Consider the following 26,615-nt stretch of genomic DNA (forward strand, 5'->3'; position numbering starts at 1 on the left):
ACCAAACTAGCACAGCACAGCTTTTTGCATATAGGGTAAGATGGGGGCAAAAGTACGACCTTAATGGAATGATAAATATTTCCAGAAAAGCTATAAGAGCTGAAAAGAAATAAATACCATTGTTCGGAGCTGGTTCTCCGGATTCGTGGTTCACTCGCGGCGTAAAGTGACCTTAGGATGTGGTTTTAGCACCGAAAACGAAAAACGCGACGAATTAATAGTGGTAGGAGGTTTTCACTGCACTGAGGGTACTCGGACGATTCTTGCGAGCGATAGAGGATCACATGTACACTGTTTGAACGGTTTTATTCAACTGCTAGGAATTCTAACTGCCGATACTGGTGATCGGTAGTGAGAGTTAAGTGCTAGACAGAAAGAGCTTAAAATCTACGTTACTCTTCTCCGCTTTGTATGATATGAAGTTGATTGTGATTGAGTGTCTGAGTTCCATACATTAGGGTAATTACAAATATAACGGCCTGTGCCCTAACAACCATATTCAAATGCTTTTTCGACCTAATGTTATATGCTTCTCTAAGCAACTGAATTCTTTTCGATCAAATGACCATTCGACGAAATGTTCGTTCGACCAAATGTACTTTCAACTAAACGTAATTCTACTGAGGGATTCCACGGAGGCATGCAAGTCGATTCTGATCGACCATTTCAAAAATATCTGAAACTTTGCACAGTTTTTCAGTTCCATCTAAATCGTCATTTTCCGATATCAAATCTTCAAGTTGAGTCACGACTAACTTTTCAAAAGGGTGTATGTGAAAATGGTTCAAAAATATTCAAAAAGCTGCACAGCAAAAACGGTTCGTTCGATTGTTAGACAACTAAAGAAACAAAGTTAGACAACTAAATAAAGATTCCAAAAAAAAATACACACAGTAAAAAAAAAATTTTTTTTTGCATTAAAAAACATCATTTTTGTCACAAAAACACAAATATCTCAAAACCCTATCGGAATACCAACGTAATTTTTTGAGGGAAAACGGTCCATTATATTAACTATCTACCATAAAAATTTGGTGATGGTAAGCCAATAAACAAAAAAGTTATGACATTTCAAATATTTCACAAATTTGACACTTAGTGAAATTTTTTTTTTCATTGTTAATTTTTTTTAGGACCGCAGTTTGTTGCTGAATTTTTTGTTAAGGGTACCACATGAGGTTAACAAGTTGTTTTCATGATAATTTATTTAATTATTCATAACTATTATAGCATCTATTAGAAAGTTAGACGCGATCCAGTGTTGTGATCTAAAGTCTTGATAGTGTCATATTTTTTATTGTACGTAACTTGCTGGAAATATTTTCGGCACTGCAGTCTTAAAAATAAGCTAACACGTGTGTTGCTCCTACGTCCGACGTTTCGGTTATTTTATTTAAGCTTCTTCAAAGGGATAGGATTTTGTGTCTTTGTTATTGTGTGTAATGTCCTACATTTGGTTGTCTGTAATTTGGTGTAATGGCGTCCTCTATGGTGCATGCATCGCGATTTGTTCGTACGGCACTGTGTTTCGAAGCTATAAAAGCTTAATCGCACAAAAACTTGTTTTAGAACTATCTAAACTAATTTTTCCTGCCTACGCTTTCGGTTACGGTTTATCACCGCGCTTTCAAGACTGATAACTGAAGAAAAATTCTCTCAATAGTGTTGAAACCTTTTGATAAAAGAAACCTATAAGAAATCTAATATTGAAGACAAAAGCTACAAAAAAAGTTTTCTATACAGGTATACGACTACTTTACCTACAAAAAGTTTACCTCGTAGAGAACAAGGCGGGTCTATACCCAGGTGATCTAGTATACGTAAAGCAGGTCGGTTTTCTCGGCGCTGGTTTTCTCCACAAAGTTAAAATCTGATTACACCTGGGTATAGACCCGCCTTGGTAGAGAATAGACTTTGTTAATCATATTTGGGAGAAAGCGAGTAACTTCAACAACATCAAAAACATGATAGGTACATACCATGAACATACTCACGAAAAAGCTAAAAATATACTACCACTATGGTTATAAAAGATTTAATTGTAGAATTTTTCTTCAGTCAAGCAAACGACACCAAACTAGTCAGTAAAAACTTAAAAGTGATTTTGTTTATTAAAATCTAACGAGCAACATGAGTAGTCGCTTTCTCAACTGTTGCAGGCCGTTTGCAGAAAAAAAGTGTTCGAAAGAGCTACGAAATCTCACCGAAAGCACCATAGATAAACTGAAAGCGGCTGGTTATGCTCCAATGTCTACATTGAATACATATTTACGCATTTGTACGTCCTGCCGTTTAAACGTTGACAAACGGGCAATCTGTACATCATCGGTGGATCAGGTTGCAGGAAGTTCGAAAACAACAAAAACTGAGGAATTACTAGATGCACCGACAACAACTGAGGAGTTACCAGAAGTACCAAGTGCAGATAGTCTTGCCACAGTACCATCAGCGACATCTGTTTCAACAAATCAATCAGAAGATGAGTGCATCCAGAAGGTCAACATCGAACGCTTCAACGAAGGGATAGCTGGAATAAAAGTGACTCCGATTAAATGGACGAAGATGGGTTACGTCAATTATCCCGAGAAAAAATACCGTGAAATCAACGAAGCTGTACGAAGAAACCTCTTCAAATTAGGACCTGAGGATGTGGAAAATACAGACTACGATGAGGTAATTATGAATATGAAGGAAAGGTTCTCGAATCTAGCCACGACAAGGAAAGAAAAATTATTGATTTTGTCGATGCTGCCAAGCTCGTGGTCTATTCAAGACGCCATTGATGAGTTTAAAACCAATAGAAATACATCAAAAGAGGCAAAACAATTCAAAAATAACTGTCTTGCAACCAAAAATGCTAGGTCGAGTACTTCATTAACAGATGAGACAAAAGAAAAAATAATTCAATATTTTGAAGACGATGAAGTAAGTAGAGCTATGCCTGGCCAAAAAGATTATGTATCTGTAAAAAAAGATGGAAAGCATCAAGCAATCCAAAAACGATTAATGATGACTACTTTGAAAGAAGCGTATACACGCTTCAAGGAAATTAACGAAAATATTAAGGTAGGTTTTTCCTCATTTGCAAGCCTTCGTCCAAGGCAATGCAAGCTTCTATCCAATTCAGGAACACATAATGTTTGTGTGTGCACAACACACGAAAATATTAACCTAATCTTACATAGTTTGAAAAGAATCAATTTATCAAAGGATATTCAAATGTTAACTGGTAGTCCTTTGTGTGAAAATACAACATCAAATTGCTATCTACGATCTTGTTCGGATTGTCCAGATTCTTCATCATTGGAAAATACTTTATTCGCTGAGTTTGAAGAAAATTATATTGATCAGTTATCATTTGAGCAATGGGTGACCACGGATAGGTGTGACCTAGAAACTATTGTAAAACCTGTAGATGAGTTTGTGTCCTTTTTTGCTTGAAATTAGAAAGTTTAATTCCTCACGACTTTATTAAAACAGAGCAATCCCGCTTTTAAAAAAATACGAAAAATACATTACAAGATGGTGAATTTTTAGTCATTTGTGATTTTTCTGAAAACTATAGCTTTGTATTGCAAGATGAAGTGCAGTCCCATCACTGGAACGTACAACAAGCTACAATTTATCCATTCGTTATTTATTTCAATGGAAGTTGGTTGGTTTGGTTTGACTTTATTAACGCGAATTTTAGCCCTGGGCTAGTTCATCTCGGGACCAACGGCTTTACTTCCCTTCCGAAGGAAGTCGTCACTATAACTTTTTACGTCATAAGTGACTATGTCGGGGATGGGATTCGATCCCAGGTCCTCGGCGTGAGAGGCGAGTGTTCTAACCACTACACCAGGTCCGTCCCCACAATGGAAGTACGCAAATTGAACATTTTAGTTTTATTGTAATTTCCGAAGATTTAAGACACGACTCAGTATCTGTAAATTTGTTCATTGCCAAAATGATTACCTTTTTACGCATTGATAAGGATAAAGAAATCAGAAAGATATATTTCATGTCTGATGGAGCAGCATCGCAGTACAAAAACCGTAAGAATTTTTCGAGCCTATGTCAATTTAAATCAAAGTACGGAATTGATGCAGAATGGCATTTCTTTGCTACGTCACATGGCAAAGGTCCTTGTGATGCTATTGGAGGAACCATAAAGCGCATGGCCACAAGAGCAAGTTTAGCCAAAGAACGTGAGCATCCAATTAAAACTGCAAAAGAACTATTTGATTGGGTGAATCACAGAAACGGCATCAGAGCTCAGCGAGCAATATAATAACGCGAAAACGATCCAAGGAACCCAAAAATTTCACTGTTTCATTCCATTGTCAGAAAATAAAATTAAAGCAAAACTATACTCGAACTGTACTGTTAATTCATTTTAATTTATACATATATACATATACCGTAAAACGGGGTAACTTTAATAATGCGGGTAACTTTGATAATGCGAGACTCTCAACATACTAAACGAAATAACAAAGTTCCTGTTAATCTGTTAAGCAAAACGAATGTAAAAGTAAAGAGTATTAGTATAACACTTCATGTTAAAGCTACTTCCGTTGGAATCAAGTACATTTGAGGATTTATATGCAAATATGGAAAATTTATAAGATTTTAGCAATTTTGAAATGCTTTCAAACAATCTGTTTTACGATCACTATTTGATGAAGTCATAATGAATTCGTCACTCATACTTGATAGCTTAGTTATAGTAGAACTCGAATTTGGTCTCAAAACTCTTAGCGAATACTATTTTTACAAACTGGGACCATTTTTGTAATCTAAGTCAGAAATTTCCATATAGCGTTAAACGCCTAAAGATATGCAACGCCCTACAAATGTTCAGTAATTCATTCAATTTTGTTCGAGTGATGCTCCATTATCAAAGTTACCCCAAAACAGAAAACCGACTTTCGATTATATGAAAAATTATACATCCATTAAGAATAAATCTTTTGGAATTCTATCAACTGGAATCGATAGTTAGGATACCAGTACTTGTTTTAAAAATATGAATTAAAATTCTTTGAAACAGCATGCATAAATATTCAAGTTTTCTTCGAAAAAACTATCAAAGTTACCCCGTTTTACGGTACATATAATATTTATACATATACATAATATTTATACATATACATAATATTTATACATATAATATACATAATACTAATGAATACATGAAAACGACTTGTTTAATTCACGCAAGGCCCTTAACAATAAAATCAGCAACAAACTGCGGTTCCCGTAATAATTTACACCGAAAAAAAAATTTTTTTTCTACTAAATGTGAAAATTGTGACATGTTTGAAATGTCATAACTTTTTTGTTTATTGGTTTACCATCACCAAATTTTATGGTAGATAGCTAATATAATGGACCGTTTTCCCTCAAAAAATTGGTTGGTATTCCGATAGGGTTTTGAGATATTTGAGTTTTTGTGTCAAAAATTATGTTTTTTAATGCAAAAAATTTTTTTTTACTGTGCTTATTTTTTTTGGAATCTTTATTTAGTTGTCTAACTTTGTTTCTTTAGTTGTCTAACAATCGAACGAACCGTTTTTGCTGTGCAGCTTTTTGAATATTTTTGAACCATTTTCACATACACCCTTTTGAAAAGTTAGTCGTGACTCAACTTGAAGATTTGATATCGGAAAATGACGATTTAGATGGAACTGGAAAACTGTGCAAAGTTTCAGCTCAATAGAAAAAAATGAATTAAAAAATTTACCAAATTTTGGTGTTGTTGCTTGGAATCACTCTACTAAATGTCAATCGACCAAATGTCATAGAATCTCGATTCTGATGATATTTTGAGTGAAAGTCTCTTACTTGAATAGCATTCGAATCACCATGGCATGACCAATATCAAGGGCATTTTTCGGCTATATAATCTAGAAAACCTTAACATTGATAATTTTTATATCTCTGTTTTGAATCGAGTTAGAAATCTTGAGAACAAACATTTTCCCCACCTTACTCTACACATAACCAGCTGTTGTGAGCCAGAAATCGTCCGGCCTGTGCGAAGCCGGATGCCAAGAGCGGAAGGACCAAGATGAATGAATTTTACAGTACCGCAATTAAGCAATGATTCAATTTCGGTCTGCTCCTGCTATACTGGAAAAGGAAAGCTGCTATGGCTAGGGAAGCGATAGATTCAGCTTTGTTTCCGAAGCCATAGTCATCATCATCAGTAGCACTTTTCGAACGGGAAAGCGCAAGGAAAAGCGTCAAGTGTAAGCAATTAGGAGAATTATTTCAGAGGGCCACTGCACAGTTACGAGACGCCAGAGGGCAGTCAATAGAATACATTGAAGGTTGTGTGCCTTGAAGTAGATTGTTTATTTGATGCTATAAGTGAGGGAAATTAGTGTGCCTATTGTGCCGTTCAGGAGTAATGGTGAATTCATAATCGACTAAACGATTTTATGTCTTTTTAATTTTTGATCTTCAGGAATATAATCAAGATTTATGAAGTATCATAAAGCGGGATATCTTTGATAATAGGGATAACTTTTTTTTTTAAATCTCTGCAGATCCATAACTACGGAGCAATAGCTGTACATTACTAGCAGCAAACCTTCAAGACTACCATAGTTTCATCAGCAGAGAGTTAAACAAGTTGGTAATCGAAAACGAAAACTTTCCCGGCAAAGGTATCGAGGCGGAAAAATAACTTTTAGCATCGTCTGCTGCAGAGCTGGTAGAACTTTACGAGTCGTGTCGGTTTCTGATCGGGAACAAAGTTACAGTTGCAGCAAACTGCTCTGATTAGTTATGCGAACTGATTCCGCATGGAGGGGTTCGTCTTCTACTGACCCCAGTAATTACGATTCCGGATAGAACAATTTCTAAACAATAATCGATCGATCGATAGTAGGTATCGATAATCAACTTCGGAGTTTTCCTTCGATCAAACACTATTATCACGTCCAGCTTCGGTTGCAGTCTTAGCTCCTCGGGTGATGATAAATCTCTTTTTAACGACCGCACTTTGGCCGTTTCCCTTTGATGCGATATAGGTTATTAATTATCGTCACTCCTCTTGAGTCCAGGCTGGAGCCGACTTTATCGCCGCTGAAAGCTTTGTATTAACTTTTGCGCCCTGGTGAAAGAAAGAAAGCACGTTCATAGGGGGAAGAGTGGACCAGATGCGCCTTGATTGGATAGGACCATGCCAACCCGGGTAGAGGTGAATAACAAAATAATGGTAAAATAAGAACAAATTTTGCAATCATATCTAGTTTAACCATTATTATGTTATTGATATAAGACATAAATATCTCATCAATAGCAAAACATACAATCATAGCAAACTTTGTCATTGGTATGTTATACTTGAAAGTCATGTAATAACTAATCAATAACAAAATATACTATCATGATAAAATTTGTTATTTATGCAAAAATACTAAAAAACATTAAATATCTAAAGAATAACAAACATCGCCATCATAGTAAAATATGTCATTATTTTGATATTTGAAAACTATAATTCATGAGAACAAACCAACATCAAATTTTGCCATAATAGCTCATTTTACAATTCGTATGATATTCATTGAAGATTTAAAAGGCAAATGTTTTTTGCAAAAAAGCAAAAAGTTTATTTTTCAATTATTCTAAATTTAGATATCAAAGTCAAAGAACTAAAATTACCATTATTTTTATCTACTCGTGAATAGCTTATTTAGTTATTATTTTGTTATCAATATCTAAATAATAACATATTTTGTTATTTACGGTTGCCTATATTTTTGCTATTATTTTGTTATTACAATGGCAAAATATGATATTATTCAGTTTTTATGCCATATAAACTTAGTTATTATTTTTGTTATTTTATCTCTTATTTCAAACAAACAAAGAACAAATTTTGCTATTCAAATATTCTATTTTAATGGTAAGTTTTGTTATTCTTTTGCTATTCTTCTCTACCCGGGAACAACGGAATTCAACATCTTGGGTTCGCAATTTATAATATAATTCGCAAGGTGGGGTACATGAGAATAAACAATCCTCAATGATACGAATCGACATTTTAGCAGGAAAAAAGGGTTTTCTATTTTTATTTTATTTTTTTATTTCTTTAATTCCAAACATTTCATTCATTTCTTATATCTAGGTGTTCTGTGTTAGACAACACTGTTATCCTAATTTGGTAAAACAAATTTAAGATTTTACTAACATTTTATTAACAACATATTACATTTCATTTGCCGTAGCAGTTCAGTTTTTTTATAGGTGAGTTGATTTCACCTGCTTATAATAGAAAAAAAAACAAAGGGTTTTCTATTATCTCCTCGATTTTAGACGTTCGATGTTCTCAGACAAGTTATTCGTAATTGAGTTTTGCATCTTCTAAGAAAAAAAAAATGAATTGGTGACCCTTAAAATAATATAAATTTTGACCCAATCTTTTTTGTATGATAAAATTTGTAGCTGCGCTTTTCTGCAAATTTTTAATTTTTTTTGTAATTTTTACTACTCTGTCGAAGACATTTTTGATTTAACTCTTCATGTAGGATAAGAAAATTGATTCTGAAAGTTTTAACCCGAAAATCGATTATTTTGGTCTAACTTTTTTGTTTTCAATTTTATGTGAATGTAGTCTTTAGAAGAGTTGTAGAGGAATTAATAATACACATTTTTGCTGTACATTGCAAGTTTGTAGTTCTTGCAATTTTGAAGTTATAAGCAAATTTAAGTGAAAAGCTATGACATTTTTGGATGCCCATGACTCATGGAGCTGGTTTGATAGTTTTTATTTACTTTTAGCGGCATTCGAAAGGCCATATATTAGACAACTTTTGCTGTAAAAACTCTATAAACGACATTTTTGTAAATTGAGAAAATTCACTTTAAAAATAGACTTAAAAACTCGTAATTTGACTGTAACTCACAAGATTTCAAACTTGTGCTGCCTTCAGAAAAGTTGTAGGTTTTAACTAGATCTACAACTTTCCCGTACACCGTTTTTTGGAGAAATGTGAAACAAATGAAGTATAAATGATGATACGATTCAGATGTAGGTCGCCTTATATTTATAACTATGAAACATTAAGTTTAATAGTAAATCACAAACCACTTACATATACACGGTGCTCCCCTGACCGTTATTATCAGAAAAAAAATCTCAGTTGCATGTCATTTTGAAAAAATCGTAGGGCCCGTTTTGAAGTTACGCCCTTTTGATTGTATAAGCCTACTAATTCAAAGGAAATCTGAGATATTCAAACGAAGTTGAATTGGCCGTGAGCTTCAGAAGAAATATACCATCAAAATTTGGTTCAAAGTTAGTTTGTTCAGTTATGTATAACCTCTTGCTTGGAGTTTTGAATGAGAAAACAGACATAATTTGGAGTTACGCCCTTTTTGAGGTGTAAACACTGAAAAAACTAATTTTAAATAGATTAGTTAGGCTCAAGCGCTGAAAGGCATTTCGGAGCCATTTTTGTAAGATTATTATTATTCAAAAATATTCTAATAGCCCAACTAGCTACCCCCTCGGCTGTTCCGGCTAACTTTGTACTATCCTAGAGCTTAAACTTCAATCTCTGAGTAAAGCACTCGTAGCCAATCTATAGAAATCTGGACCAATGTCAATACTTTTGTGATCATTTGAAGCACACATTATTACAATTCGATTTTTTCACAAATCTGCAATTTTTCCTATGGGTTTCCCGGTCTTTTTGAATACACAAATACGTAAGGGCTCTGGATAAATACAATAGTGAAAAATTGTATAAATTAATTTACTCATCCTCAAGCTAACTCGTGAAGAGAAAGCCTCAGTACTTGAAATACGCTTAAAAGAAGTAAGAAATATGTTATTATTTGGTTTCATTGGATTAATTATAACACTTGCAGAGCTTAATGTAGCATGTCTTCCTTAAGGCGAAGATGAATCGAAGCCAAACCTCAAATTTTGAAGAGCACAAATTTGGAGAACCGATCATCCGTTTGAGCTGAAAACTTAATCGATTGGTCACCACCAGCAAGTGGTCAATCTATTAAGTTTTCAGCCAAAACGGATGTTTGGTTCTCCAGATCCGTGCTCTTCAAAATTTGAGGTTTGGCTTCGATTTATCTTCACCTTAAATATCAAAACTCTCTTAAGAAGATTCTACTACTTAACTCCGAATTTCATTTCCCCGAATTTCACCCGAGTGTCATCACACTTTGAACGCATTGTTAGGCTGAATGCTTTTGTCCCGAATATATAATTACCTTGAATGACATTGTCCCGTGATAATGGAATTCGAAGTAATGCCATTCTAAGAATAAAATCGCGCGGTGATAGTCTTCAGGTATTTGGGAAAATGGCATTCAAAGTTAAGGGGTATACCTTTAAAAAGATATATAAAATATAGTAAAAACAAAGTTGTTTATGAATTCTACGCAAATTCCAGTTTTGTTTTCCAGAAAACCATAAATTGTTCTGAAGCACTGCTGCATTACATACCATAGTATGGTTTGAATTCAACACAAGCTGAACATTTCTATGTAAACCTTTTTTTTCGATCGTAAACTTGTAAGTAAAGACTCATCAGCTGCTATGACCATTCACAAACGAAAAAATCACACTTCGGGAGTTACACAAAGTTTTCCAAACTGACAAAGACTAACATTCAAAATTAAGCTCTGTAATTGCTACGATTTTAAATCATATTATTAATCAATAACAGATGTAAAGCTTTGCATTATTTTCTTCCATTTTGTATCGCTGCTTTCTACGTGGTTAATATTATTTTATTCCATACACTGTTACCCATAACGAAAATTAATTTCGCACAGTATTTTCTGGCGTTTACTTCGCTTCGATATACAACAGGTAGCAATCAGTAGCATGTCAAATTATCTGAATCGTGAGTATATGGGCGCACCAACCTAGCCAGAATATTGTGCTACAAGAACTAATTTGGATACATGATGAAATTAGCTCCGTAATGTCTTATAACACTTCAGCCTATGAAAAATCAGTTGATTGTTAAGAGCCAGTTCGCGAGAGCCGCAACCCCTTCTTGTATTGATGTTCTTCGATCAGGCTGAAATTTTCAGGGATTGTTCTACTATATAAAAGATGATTTTTGGCAAAATTTTAGATTTTTATATTAGGGGGAAGTGGGACAAAATGACCCCCAATGATTTCATGTCACTAAACATGCAAAATCACAAAAACTGATATAACTATAGTAAAACTGCACGGATTACGTTGAAACTTGGCTTGATTACTCTACGTTATACAAACTTTGAGATAAGCATGGTATATGAATTTTAAAAGTACTTTAAATCGAAAAAAATGAGTTTTTCATAAAAAATTTAGTGATTTTCAAATCGATTTTTTTCTTACCAACCGAACTAGGTCAAAAAACTAAATATGACGTTTTGTAGGGTAACTCATGGGCTTTCATTTGAGGTGTAATCCAAATATGCCGTTTCAAAAAATTTCGAAAAAAATTTTTTTTTCGGTGTAGTGTTTGAACTTGAGCCATTTTGCGAGTACCGCAACCGCCTTGTCTAGAGAAGTTGTATTGATGTTCTCCAATCGAGCTGAAATTTACAGGAGTTGTTTTCCTATATAAAAGAATATATTCCGCAAAATTTCTGTTTATTATATTAGGGAGAAGTGGTGTAAAATAACCACAAATGATTTAATATATAAAAACATACAAAATCAATTAAAGTGCTATAATAGCGATAGTAAAAATGCACGAATTTGCATGAAATTTGGCATGTTTAATAAACGTTATATGAACTTCAAAATGAACATGGTATTTGGATTAGAAAAATGTTTCAAATTGACAAAAAAATCTGTTCTATTTTTATTTTAACAAAAGTATTTTTTTTTTTCAAATCGACTTATTTTTTGTCAACCAAACTAGGTCAAACAACTAAATATGAAGTTTTGTAGGGAAACTCAGGAGCTTTCATTCAATGTCCCCGATGAGATCAGCTCAAAGGTATAAATTTATTGGTAAGAGATAATCGTATAGCATATTTTTATTACTTACATTTGGTCTCTTACTAGGCAAACAAATTCAAATTTTTAAATTTAATATAGGGTAATTCAGGTCACTATCTGTAATTATTCAATTTTAATAAGCATATAGTAATAATATATGAATTATAATTCACTTAATAAACGGTTTTGCATTCACATCGTTCAATCAACAATGAGAAGGTATTTTTTCAATTCTCATTCCCCCACTTGACATTTCCCCCACTCATTCGCATGGATGGTATATATGCGTTCGAGGGGCGCTTAGATGGAGGCAATCATCGCAGCAGTAGTGATTGTAACATAATAATACACAAAGTTATAGTTTAAAAGTTTAGTGACACCACATTGAAAAAATATGCTGTAAATATAGTTTAAAATAGTAAAAAGAGGCTGTCCGGAATTGGACCCCAATGTTTTTGAATCTGGACATTGTATTGGAATTGTATGTTTCGATGCCGTAAGTACACAATTTTCATATAAAACTGGAATAATACTTTGAACATCATCAAAACATGAGTGATATGTAATGAGAACAATACTGTGCGTCGTTCATTGAACCAATCAGTGATGATTGCAGTTTAAACCACCAACATGCCTGTCTTCTTCTTCTTCTTCTTGGCATTAACGTCCCCACTGGGACAGAGCCGGCTACTCAGCGTAGTGTTCCAAGAGCACTTCTACAGTTATTAGCTGAGAGCTTTCTTTGCTAAAGTTGCCATTTTCGCATTCGTATATCGTGTGGCAGGTACGATGATACTTTATGCCCAGGGAAGTCAAGGAAATTTCCATTACGAAAAGATCCTGGACCGACCGGGAATCGAACATGTCTGTCCAAACAACTAAATCACAAACATTGCTTACACAATATGTGTTCATTACTATTCAAAAAGAAACCCATTTGGCAGAGCTACACTTTTTATAAGGGAAAAGTGGGTCAAAATGACCCCCAATATTTTTGTGTCGAAAAACACACAAAATAACAAGAACTACTGTACCGTTTAAACGGATTGTACTGAAAAATATGTTTTTTTTTTATTTTTGTAAAAAACACAATTTTCCGTGGAAATATGCAATTTTAAACAATCTTCGTCTCGCTTTTACACTTTCGAGAAATTTGCAAACATCAAGGCTAGTAAAAGTCAAAATTCCATTCAAGATATAAACAGTACAGTGTCTCATAGCAGCCATATGTGCAGTCGGTCTAAACTAAGCTAAACTCAATTATTTACAAATTGATCTCTAGCAAACATACCCTCATACATACACACATACATGTGACCCTCCTAATCAAACCCATCAAACATTATCCAAATTAAAAAAATGCGGTAGTTGATTCCCATCCAAACAGCGTGAGAAGAAACAACGCTTAGGCGGCTTCCACAAATTACGTAACGCTCTAGGGGAAGAGGGGGAGTAGGCTCAAGCGTTACGGTTCATACAAAAATTTAAAAATTTTCATACAAAAAGCGTTACGGAGGGGGGGGGGAGGGGGTCAAAAATTTCCAATTTTAGCGTTACGTAATAAATGGACGCCCCCTTACTACTGAACCGTCGAAGCTGCTAACGAAAACATTGGTGGAATGACTTATTGTTATCCACATCATCACTTTTGCAAGAAAGTGACATTTCTTTCAGATATGGCAGTGGCAACACGGTATGATATAATCGGTATTACAACTACCGACAAGAGGCCTCCATACGCTGCTCATACCGCCCGGATTTTGATTTACCACGGTACACCGCGAATGAAAGCCCTTGAGTTGTCCTACAAAACTTCAACCTAGTTCGGTTGACCAAAAATAAGTCGATTTGAAAAAAAACTAATTTTACAAAATAACAGGTTTTTCTCGATTTGAAACTGAAACATTTTTTTATCCAAAATGATCATTCGTATAATGTAAAGTAAACATGTCATACAAATTCATGCATTTTTACTATCGCTATTCTTCTTCTTCTTTCTGGCGTTACGTCCCAACTGGGACAAAACCTGCTTCTCAGCTTAGTGTTCTTATGAGCACTTCCACAGTTATTAACTGAGAGCTTTCTATGCCGATTGACCATTTTTGCATATGTATATCGTGTGGCAGGTACGAAGATACCCTATGCCCTGGGATGTCGAGAGAATTTCCAACCCGAAAAGTTCCTCAACCGGTGGGATTCGAACCCACGACCCTCAGCTTCGTCTTTCTGAATAGCTGCGCGTTTGCCGCTACGGCTATCTGGGCCCCTACTATCGCTATTATAGCAGTTCAATTAATTTTGTATGTTTTTTATATATTAAATCATTAGTGGCTATTTTGTACCACTTCTCTCTATTATAAAAATCTGAAATTTTGCGAAATATCTTCTTTTATATAGGAAAACAACTCCTGTAAATTTCAGCTCGATCGGAGAACATCAATACAACCTCTCTAGACAAGGCGGTTGCGGTACTCGCAAAATGGCTCAAGTGCAAACACTACCCCAAAAAAAAAAAAAAAAAATTTTCGAAAATTTTTGAAACGGCATATCTGGATTACACCTCAAATGAAAGCCCATGAGTTATCCTACAAAATGTCATATTTAGTTTTTTGACCTAGTTCGGTTGGTAAGAAAAAAATCGATTTGAAAATCACTAAATTTTTTATGAAAAACTCATTTTTCTCGATTTGAAGTACTTTCAAAATCCATATACCATGCCAATCTCAAAGTTTATATAACGTAGAGTATTCATGACAAATTTCAACATAATCCGTGCACTTTTACTATAGTTATATCAGATTTTGTGATTTTGAATGTTTAGTGACATGAAATCATTGGGTGTCATTTTGTCCCACTTCCCCCTAACATAAAAATCTAAAATTTTGCCAAACATCATCTTTTATATAAAAGAACAATCCCTGAAAATTTCAGCCTGATCGAAGAACATCAATACAACTTCCCTTGGAAAGGGGGTTGCGGTTCTCGCGAACTGGCTCTTAAAGACTTTTGTGGCATGTAAGTGCAATGTGTCATTGAAACATTTGAACATGCTCAAAGTAATTAGAAAGCCCAATTATTCTATTGAAAATCAGTGTTTTAATGGTTACACTTTCAAAAAGGGCGTTACCCCATTTTTTATCTTATCATTCAAAATTCCTTCCAGAAGTTACAAATAACTATATTAACCAACTTTGATTCAAATTTTAATATGATGTTTATTCTGATAATCACGGCCAATGAAAACCCGTTTATATAACTCAGATTTCCTTTGAATGAGTGGTCTTATACATTCAAATAGGCGTAACTTCAAAACAGGTCTAACGATTTTTTTTTAAATTTTGCCCAGACGTGCAACTGAGCTATATAATACGGCTGGTGAGCATAGATTTGATGGAGATTTTTTTCTGATAATAACAGTCAGGGGAGCACCGTGATATACTTGTTGTTGTAAACTTTATGTGCTATTACGATTTTATTATTAGTTTATCAGTACTCAGTGTTATAATTCAAATATAATTCAAAATGGGAAAATATACCAATGCAACTTAAGAAACTTTAGGTGTTTTGCCATTGTGACTGCTATTGTTGTGACCGAATACAGATAGTAGTACCTTGGGGTACTGAACTGCCTTTTAGGTGGTGGAATAATCTAACATCATTGAAGAAGCCAAAGTTACCAAAAAGTGTGCAGGTTTGGAAAATTATTGATAGATTTCATAGTTTTTCACTTGAATTTGCTTATAACTTCAACATTACAAGCAATACACACTTGCAATGTTCAGCAAAAATGTGTATCATTAATTCCTCTACAACTCTTCTGAAGATTACATTCGCATAAAACTGACAGGGCTCGTCAATATATGAATAAAAAAAATTGAGAAAATTTCAGGGTCGCTTAATTTCCCGGAAAATTCAGTTGGATTTTTTTTGTTTTCCTCTGACACTACTTACTTTGAAAAATCATAACTCAAGAACGAAGCATCGTAGAAACAAAGTTTTTTTTTTATGAAAATGAAAGCAAATTTTCTCAGGAATAAAAACAAATTAACTGGAAACAGTTTTCCTTAAAATTTTCCACCGTTGAGAAAATTATTAAAGAAAAGCCGGAAAAACTATGCTCCAACTTGTGGAACATTTAAAAAAAAAATTTTTTTGAGAAGATAATTTCATAAGCTTTAATCGCTGAAATTTTTGAAATGGTATTTTTTTTTCGTTTTTGAGTTATGGCCAATTTTGTAAAAAATGTGCAAATGTGCCATTGTGAGCCTTTTCTTTGAAAAATCATAGCTCAAGAAAGAAGCATCGTAGAAAAAAAGTTTTTTTTATGAAAATGAAAGCAAATTTTCTAAGGAATAGAAAAAAATGTTAACTGATAAAAGTTTTCCACAAAATCAGATTGAGCAACCCCAAATCTCCTTGAGACACGCAAAAATGTCATGTTTGTTACGCTGTATTATCGATTTTCAAACTTCTTTACTTTTTAAGAAGGTGTGCATGTTTCAAGGATGTGTTATTCTACGTAAACTTTACTCTTTATAGCAGCTGTATCGCTCTGTATCCATGCGCTAACTCAGTCAACGTTCAACAGTCAACTCCTGTATTCACTCACCTACTGGTCACACCCATCTATCAGGCACTTTGAGAGTCACTGCTCACTCCAACCTACACCAACCCATCTCCGAGTCTGTATCGGAAATGCAGTCATCCGTCGTCCCGGTAGTATGATTGGAGAGGGAGTAGGGGTCTCTCAGCCTGCAACTGTAGGCAAGTAACGTGTAGTTTCCTTATGCTTAAGCCTCTGAAGTCTGCTTAAGTTTCCAGCAACACCAATTCTATCTGTTAACGCTTTGGAAGTACATCAACCGCAGCCACTTCCAGGCTTCCATCGAACAGCAAATTTCTGTCGTCAATTCAGCTGATCATCACTTTAGTATGTACTAAGAATTTCAATGTTATAGCTTTGGCACTTTCTTCAAAAAGTCTCCTTGGAAGTGCAAGTGAGTTATAAATTATTTTGAAATGAAGAAGAGGTATTATGCCTGTCGGAGAAAAGGTTCAAAGGGAACTGCAATCCGAGTAGCTTTTCCCTGCTCCAATTGTTTTAACAATTTTCAACAAATAAACTAGCCAATCTGTAAAAAATTGTTGCACAACAAAAATTTTCTATACAAAAACTACTTTTATTCTGTGTAATATCATCATACTTGAAATACCTGAAATAGAACAGATTCTTTAGGAAATTTCACATTTGGTTATAATTTAACTAGGCGCCAAAATCTCATGCTGATTGTTCATACGGAATCTAAGTTAGAGTACACAGAAAGAAAAATTCTTGTAAATTTCAGCGTAAAATAATGCACACGAAGGGAATGCCAGATTTTTCGCAAATTTACACGTCACATCGTGTAAAATTTCAAAAATATCATGTAAGTTTCAGCTATAAATCGTGTAATCTAGCATGGACTCAACCGATTACGCGACAATTCACATAAATTTACATGATGTTGATGTAATTTTACACGATGTGTCATGTAAATTTGCGGCAAATCTGGCATGTGCATTATTTTACGCTGAAATTTACAAGAATTTTTCTTTCTGTTTATGCCAAAATGGAGAATCTTGTAAGAAAATCGTCCTTCACTACTATTATTCCTAAAACAATTGTTAATGAAAATAAATCGTAGGAGGGCAACGTGGCGTAGTTGGCTACACGTTCGCTTCATAAGCGGATCGTCATGGGTTAGATTCCCGGCCCCCCAACAAAAAACTCTTCGTCAGTTCGCTTGAAAGCTACACGAGCTCCACCCGTCCAACACCATGGCCATCTGAAAGCGGACTGACAACTGACCCTCTTCTGAGCGAACATGCTCTAATATACCTGGATAACATGACGATCGAACAACGGCAAGGAATAATGGACTTCTCTCTGGACTCTCTCTGGAAAAGCAGGTAACGTCGGATCAGATCCACAAACAGATGTTATCGATAAAGCAGAAAGAACAACTGTAAAAATTTGAATTCGGTCTGGTGATGCCCAAGCTGGCGAATAAGAGCTCAATAAATTAAGTTTATGGAGAATATAAATCGAACTATAACAACTTCTACCCTAATGATAAATGTATAAATTTTTATACATGGAAACATATTAATTTTTATGCCATTACTTCTGGAATCGCTGTACAAGTTTGGCTTCTGCACTTTGTCACATTTTCTCACACCACTTGAGTTATGTCTATTCATTAAATTATCAAGCGTCTTGAATTCAATGGCAATCCTGCCATTGATCATGAATGTACGGTACACTATATTCGCTGTAGAACATACAAATGGGCTGATGGTCCTATAGTGAGAAGAAGTCAGCTCAGTAGAATCCTTATAATGAAGAAGATAAATTTACCATCAGATACCAACACGAGACTGACTGTCGTAATGTCGTAATCATATCGCTTCATCATCGTTTTGTTGAATGGTAACGGAAATATATCCGTTCCCGTATCTAGTCACATCTTCGAAGCTTTTGACGTCAGGCAAAGTTCGTGAGAACACACACACATTAGGGCACTGGAAATAGACTGTGCAAGAACAAGACTAACTTTATTTGTGTCAATCAACATCAACAAGTTGCTTCTTGACTCAAATCACTGACGCATATGAAACGGCTGTCTATATTCAGATGTTAGCTAGCAATTGGTTGGAACTTTTGAGGTGGAAAATGAAGTTGGTGAAACATTATTTTTGGAATTTCGATCTCTCAAATTGAAACCGAAATTTCATTTGATATTTTGAACATACTTCGTGACATATCCGTACGTATGTGCAAGTTCTGTAGAATAGTTAGTTTTGCGAGCTCTTACAGGAGACTTTGTGCTCTGATAGTTAACCTGAAGTGTACGAATTGACAGATAACTTTGGATTATTCTAACAATGTGTGTTGGAAAATTAAAGTTTTTTAATTTTACAATCAAGTCTTCATGCCAAAAACTGTCGAATGCTTTTTCTATGTCTAGAAGAGCAAGACCAGTAGAATAGCCTTCAGATTTGTTGAAACGAATCAAATTTGTTTCACGTAAAAGTTGATGAGTGGTCGAATGTCCATGTCGGAAATATGGAATTTTGATGTGGACCATCATTCTGTTCAAAAAGTTTACTGCAGGATTTTTGTCTGGTTTTAAAATTGGTACAACTTTGAAGCTTTTCCATTTGTCAAGAAAATATGTCAACTGCAAGCATTTGATGAATATATCAACCAAAAATGATAAGCTAATCTCTGGAGTTTTCTTGATGAAGATTTAGAAAATTTCATCATCGCCAGGAGCTTTCATAATTTTGAATTTTTTAAATAGTAGTTCTCATTTTTTTTAAATAATTTTCCCAGGAATTTTCAAAAACGTTCTCTTGATTGAGCATGCTTTCGAAGTCCTGAGTAACTTGATTTTCAATTGGACTAGTAAGTCCTAATTTAAAATTATGCGCGCTTTCAAACTGCATAGCAAGTCTTAGAGCTTTTTCACAATTAGTTAGTAACTGCTTACTTTGCAAATAATCAGTAAAAACCAGTCGCAGATGCCATCACCGCAGGGTGATCATATTATCGAGCAAATCTCTAAAGATTTGCACTCAATCTAGATATTATAATTTCTCAGAACGTGTCGAGATGCTACTCCGCTTTGATTACTTATTCCATCCAATAGCTACATTTAACGTTAATTACAATTGCCCTCCAAGTGGTCCAGTTATGTAGTTATGCAATTGTACCCGGAGCAAAATGACCAACCGGTAGTTTCTTCCACGAACATGCGACTAGCAAAAGTGGCAAACCAATGTAAATGGAATTGCATTCAAACCCATGGACATTTCACGGGAAGCAACAGATTTTTCAGATTCATTCTTTCCGTCAACCTGCCCCTTTTGAGACCCATAGCTGGTTACCATTTCGTGCTGCTATATTCGCTTCATGGGCTCCTCGAGCGAAGGAGATTCCAACCATGGTCTGATGCTGGTGCGCAGATAGTGCTGATTCTATACACCATTCTCACAGTCAGTGACTGGACACATTGAGCCCAAAATTCCCATGTCGTAGAGGTATTCCACCGACAGCTTCCCTGATAAAAATGTTATTGAAATACAATAGGTTTTATTTTAACAATACCATATTTACCAATAGGTTTATCATTGAACGAAAGGTATTTTATACAATGCATTTCCTATCTATTATATTATTTTGTACTATTGAATTAATTTCAAATGGCTTGTTTACAATAAAAATAAGGGTAATTCGTTATTTTCACAATATAATTTAGGAAAAAAAAAAAAATTGTAAAGATATTGAAAAACATTCAACAACACATAAATTGTAGACTGTATTAGGCACCATATGTTTTTTGGTGTTTGAACAAGTTCATCTTTTAAATTAAATCTAAATTTGTATTCGGGTTGCTGCATCCTGCTGCAAACTGGAAAGACTCCACACATGGGAAAATGAGAAAGAAAAAAACACAAATAGCATAAAAACGAAACACATGTAGCCAAATGCATTTCAGTCTCCAAGGTGCACTCGAACTGGAGAATTGCTTAAAAGTGGCTTGTTAACAAGCAATAAGCAAACGTTTGGACTCACTCGAAGCACTCGTTCGTTTGCTGGTTCATTCGTTTGGTCGCGCGAATGGTCCTTCCCAGATTGCCATTTGATGTCGTTCGTTTGAAACGGTGGTGCATGAAATCCGCTCGGCAGGCACTCACCTCCATCAATCGGTGTAATAAGCTTCGAATTACGAAGCCATACGGTTTATGTGCGATGGTGGTTTACATGGAGTGTGATTTTTTTTTAACTATTAGGGACGAGACCTTGCTACGAGTAGAGCAGGACTAGGATGACGAAAGTATCCCTGCAATCAATCTAGATTTTTGGTTGTGAGCTAAGTTGTGGTAAACCACAAAAGTTTTGTCGAGGTTATAGACGAAATCTCTATTTAATTATTACATCATCAATTTCAAAAGCTTGAGTGTGAAAATTAATCAAAGCTACTCACACCTCAATACTCCAAAAAAATTTATCAGGTTTTCGTATGAAAGGCTATCTGATTTTCCAACTTTGTGCTGTTGAAAATTTGAGATAAAGACGATCATTGTTGTTTATGGCGTATCCTACTTTCGATCGAATACTATTCGTTCGAATCCATACCCAGGTAACCATGAGCTGTGTATCGGGCCTAATCCCTTATATGCGGCGTATTTAGTGTTATTCAACGGTTACGGGTAATCGCTACGCAGATATACCGTTTTGTCTCAAATTCCGAACAGACTCATATTCCGAACACTCGGTTTTTGTATGGCGATTTGGTTGAAATGTTTCGCTGAAATATGTTACAAAATAACAAGGAAATGGCAGTCAGTTGCAATTCAATTTCAACGTTTCCAATATAATTTTTACCGCGGGAGTAGATATGATTCTCTCGTTTGAGACTTATAGAACAAGCTCAGATAAATTTATTTGCAAAATTATTCATTTGAATACGATTTATTCGTGCTGTTCGGAATTTGAATCAAGGTGTTCGGAATATGAGACAGAATAAACGCAGTGTTCGGCATTTGAATCAAAATGTTGTTCCATACTTTTACGTAAAAACAATACTAAAACTAATTAAATCAACATTATTATTGGTACTCCCAACAGCTAACAGACTTTGCGAAGAAATTAAAATTTACACAAATATCAGCCAATTAATACCAATCAGATGAATTTCAAGTCACTGTTGGCCTTAAGTGTTCGGAATATGAGTCAAAACGGTATCCTAAGCAGGGTTGGGAAAAAATCTGAAATTCACTCTACAGTAGCCAAACAAAGCCAATCACAGTCAGCGAAGCCAGTGAAACTCACGCCCATCGCTGCTGTAGGCAAAAAGCCTTGAAAATTGCAAAGCACCCGTTGCTAAGGGCAACCCAAAATTACTGTAGAAAAATGTTCTATTTCCCACTGCATTTCCCGCATTTAAAGCATTCAATGACACTAACGATTTAGAAAATTCATGCACCCAATATAGGCTACTTGATGAGATTCAACGTTTTTGAACTACTGTAGTCAGAGAGCCACGTGACTCTCTCGAAATTCAAGCCTACTATTATTACCATTCCTAAGTAGTTCGCGAAGAAACTTCTAAGTTAATTTACGAGGATCTCGACATGGGGACGGAAACTCTCAACGATATAGTTGGAAATATGCAAATACTTCTTATGGATAGTTCTAGGAATGGTGCTTTTTGCATTTTCAATTTGCTTATAAAAAATCTAGCGATATCTATGAGGTTAAATTGGGCTTGTATTCAAGTATTGACAGAATGACAATGCAAGTTTTTTTTTCAGTAATTTTGCAGATGAGTATAACAATGATGACTCGATAAAATATTTACTATATTAAAAATGTTAACCTCACAAACGGTGATCTCTTGAAAAACAAGTGAGGATAGAGATTCCTAGATTCCTCACATTTATTCATTTATTAAAAAAAAAAACATTTATTAGCAATGGCTTCGCGGACCTCCTGAGAAGTCGTCACGCCCCGAATCCAACAACGACATCTGCTAAAAGGAGTAGCATGTCGAGGTTACTTTTGTTGAAGTGTTGTATGCGCTATCTCCTTACTGTAGAGGTCCCCACATTACTTCTTGAAAAAGGAAAGAAAAGAGACCCCGATTAGAACAGAAGACTTGCTATAAATGATTGTCATACTCAGGCAAAAATTGTGTTTCTTCGAAAAGATAATCATCTCATCTCAGTACAAGATTCAACAGCACTCATGGTAATTTCATACATGCTTGTAGATTTCTCATGATCGGTGCATGCATATGGACTTGACAGGAAAATATAAACTCAACGGGTAATCTTGAACTACAGGAACCGATTATGAAGTGCTTTCCGGTTTGCGTTTGTTCTACGTTTGTTCTGTGTTGGCACAAACACCGGAAAAAGTTTCCCAAATATTACATTCAAGAAGTCATAAAACGTTTGGATCTGTCTGAACCAATCCCTACGGAGACAAGGGATGACAGATGCAGTGATTCCATGAACATAAATATACCTATGTACGAATATTTGCTCTTCCTTTTGAATCAGGTCGATGCGGGAAGATGCTTGGTTTCGGTAGAGAACATCAATATCAACAAGTGGTAGAAATGAACTCACAGCTAGGTTAGTAACGAAAGAGTCCGCATTATCACATTTATCTCTTAGTAACATTGAAACGATCCAGCCGCTATTATTGGGTTAGTTTCCTGTCTGTCGTCATTCAGTGTAAGCTTCGACTCAGGAAAGCCAAATTCTACAGTGCTACAGTGACACAGAGATAAAGTCAGTCACTGAGTCACCGGGATATGGTTACAACAGGTTGTCGTCATGCAAAAGGCGCTGACTATGACGATGAAAACCTACCGAGTTCTGCACGACGACAACGAAGACGACGACGGCAAGAGCCATTAAAACTGAAAAGCGAAAATCATTGCTGCTCTAAATAGACCACTATGTTCAGCTTTCGTTGGCAATACCGAGCTTTTACAACATGGAAAGGACATAGGCGTAAATAGCCATAAGACCATGGGGGAACACCGATTCTACCTCATGACCCCAAACTCCAGTTAGACAATTTCCAAAAGATATTCTACATTCTTTATATAAATTCGGCAATTTTGCTGAAAATACTTGTAAAATTTTGATAGTCGAATCGTTTCTGATAATGATATTTTTAGTAAAAACAGTATTTTCCTTTTTACATAATTTTCAGAACTCATGTGAGACATGCATTTCTTAGCCGAGTGGTCCGCGGCTACGAAGCAAACCCATGCGAAGGTGTCTGGGTTCGATTCCCGGTCGGTACAGGATCTTTTCGTAATAGGAATTTCTTTGATTTCCCTGGGTATATAGTATCATCGTACCTGCCACACGATGCATCATTGCACTAAGCTGAGAAGCAGGCTTTGTCCCAGTGAGGATTTAATTCCAAGACGAAGAAAAAGTTGTGAGACATGAATCTTTGGTAGTGTCAGCAACAGTCATGGAAATCATTGTTTCGAAAAGTAGGAAAATTTACGCATCAACATTTGTGGAAGTTAGGTTAAGTTAATCGAAAACGTTTTTTTCTCATATAAAACATATGAAAATTTTTGATTTGAACCAGCATTGAATGAAATGTTTAGTATTAACTCAAAATCTCAAAGCTTGTTTCACAATCCGTAATCATATTTAAAGATTTTAATAATTTTGCTCATCGCATTTCATTCACAAAAAAAAATCAGGGGCCAAGCACGCCAATGGGAAGGAAACTCCTACAACTTTACATAGCGCCAGCGCCTACAGCTTCCAGAATGGCCAGTTAAAAGCCGTCCGACCAACTGCGACCGCTCTCTTGGACAGGGAACGGAAATGGAGCGTGCGGATTTCATTCAGCAAACGAGCACTGTCATGTGAGAGAAGTCCTTTTGTGGAGCAAACTTACACAACCCAGACAACTAACGTGACAACAAGCTGGTTATTAAATACCTGTGTAGTTACCATTTCCCTCCGTCATCTGCCTTTTATTGGGCGAGGGAACAAGTACTGTGCTGTGAACTGGTTTTCGTGTAGCTCTGATATCTCCGGCTCAGCGTACATCGACCAACACGACGACGACACTTGGGTACACATGTGATGATGGGAAGGCGTTGACGGAACGGTTGGCTGGTGGATGTTTACATACAAAACACTCGCCAACATCCTTGTCCTTGTCCTTTCGGAAGACATAAAGGACACGTTGACAATTGTAGGTAAAGAGGAGATGTTTTGTGTTACTAATTAGTTTCGAGGAATGTTGGATGAAGATAAATGATGATGAAATATGGGTAATTTCCCATATTCTAAATTACTATTTATGAATTTGTTTAGACTGGATCATTTTGATTAAAAAAGATAATAATCCAATGCGAAAAACCTTCATGAATTCCAGGAACATGATTGCAACTACGAACAAAGGGAGAGGCGCATCTCTGAATTCAAACTTTTTTTTTCTAAAAAAAAATGGGTTTCAAAATTGTCACTAAACGTGGCAAAATGGAAGAAATGACGTTTCTCCGGGATGCGCGTTTGAAATGCAAAGGTTAATATTGATGATTGCATCGAAATGAGCAATCAGTTCGATGCTTTAGACAAATTTTTCGAACATTAAATCGAAGTAGCCTCTAGCCCAAAATCTTTGATTCAAAGGCACGGGATACAAAGGATGCCGCCATTAGGGGATGAAAACCTCCAAATCGCTTAGAAAGACATTTTGCCGGAAACTCTTAAAGTTTGCAAACATCTTCTCAAACATCTTGCAGAGAAGAAGAACACATTTTCTACTTATGAAAACTGAAAATTAGTTCAAAGTCGTCTTGAAAGTTATCTCAAGTGACTATCTGTCACTTTGACTGATAAAAAAAATGGAATAAATGATTTACTTGGATTTTCCCAGTCCAAGTTATCATTATTAATAAGAGAACCCAATCTGCCATTGTTCGGAAAGGGCCTTCTCAAGAATATTATTTAGTTCACTTTAACAATAAAGAACTTAATAGTATTAAAGCTTCAGAAAAAGCAAAACTTTTATTCGATGTCCGTGTGACATGGGAACAATTCCAGAGGACCTAGAGGAAATTTCCAGAACCCCACTCAGTGCCGTCGGTGCCGTCGGTGCCAAAAGTGGGGTCATGGTACAAAAAATTGCCGCATAGATGCTTAATGCATGATTTGCGGAGGTTCTTCTCATGCTAAGGACGTCTGTCCAGTGAAGGAAGATACCGATAAGTTCATATGCGCAAATTGCGGGGCAATCATAAATCAATTTTTTTGGTTAGCCCTTCGCGTAGGCGAGACGTTGAGGCTCGAGCCAGGCAGATGAACAGTAATATCCGTTACGATAACGGTCGTTTTCGGAATTTGCCTGGTAGAGAATCGAATAATGCTTATTTTTTATTTAACGATCGCTTGATCAAGAATCATAACCATCAGGTAGATTTTATTCATGCTCATTCACAAACTATTTTTTTTCCGGCGGGTAGAAACAAAAATTTTGAAAATAAAATTTCTCAATTGGACCCTGGCTCTAAGCCCTTTTGGAAATTATCTAAAATTTTGAAAATACCTCAGAAGCCAATACCGGCATTGAAAGAGGAAAACAAATTATTACTTACTAATTGCGAAAAAGCTCCAAAAACATGCTATGCAGTTTGAAAGCGGGCACAATTTTAATTTAGGACTTACTAGTCCAACACTTTCTGCCAAAGAACGAAGCCTGCATGTCATCTGTAGTAAATTGCAAATTGCAATATTTTTTCTTAATACTTGCAAAAATGGAAGATTTTTCCTAATGCTTCCTTAACTCAACTAATAATATTGCAACATTAACCAAAAGATCTTTATTTGAAACCTTCAAGTAGACATGTTATTATGATGAGAGGGATTCCAATAAATTAGTCACATGAAGTTAAGTATCTAGGGCTCATTCTAGATAAAAAATTAACTTTCAAAAATCACAATGAAGGCATTCAAGCCAAATGTTACAAATATGTAAAATGTTTTCATCCCTTTATTAATAAAAAATCAAAACTTCGTCTTGAGAACAATTGAAGAAAAGCTTAAGCTTTTGATC

At 35.4% G+C, this 26,615-nt stretch overlaps 1 protein-coding gene across 2 annotated transcripts in view; it reads right to left on the reverse strand.

Moving 5' to 3' along the window:
• The window catches only part of LOC5565665 (tensin-3), a 210,529-nt gene that overhangs the window by 16,074 nt on the left and 167,840 nt on the right, over positions 1–26,615 (reverse strand). Inside the window, exon 1 of one of the 2 annotated variants that reach the window (XM_001649963.2) lies at positions 118–152. The exons of the other annotated variant lie outside the window; for it this stretch is intronic. The gene's annotated coding sequence lies outside the window, so the exon portion shown is untranslated. Of the gene's footprint in view, positions 1–117; positions 153–26,615 lie in introns of those variants that run through there. 2 annotated transcript variants of the gene reach the window in all.

The sequence above is a fragment of the Aedes aegypti genome, chromosome 2, assembly GCF_002204515.2.
Source record: "Aedes aegypti strain LVP_AGWG chromosome 2, AaegL5.0 Primary Assembly, whole genome shotgun sequence".
Lineage (NCBI taxonomy): Eukaryota > Metazoa > Arthropoda > Insecta > Diptera > Culicidae > Aedes > Aedes aegypti.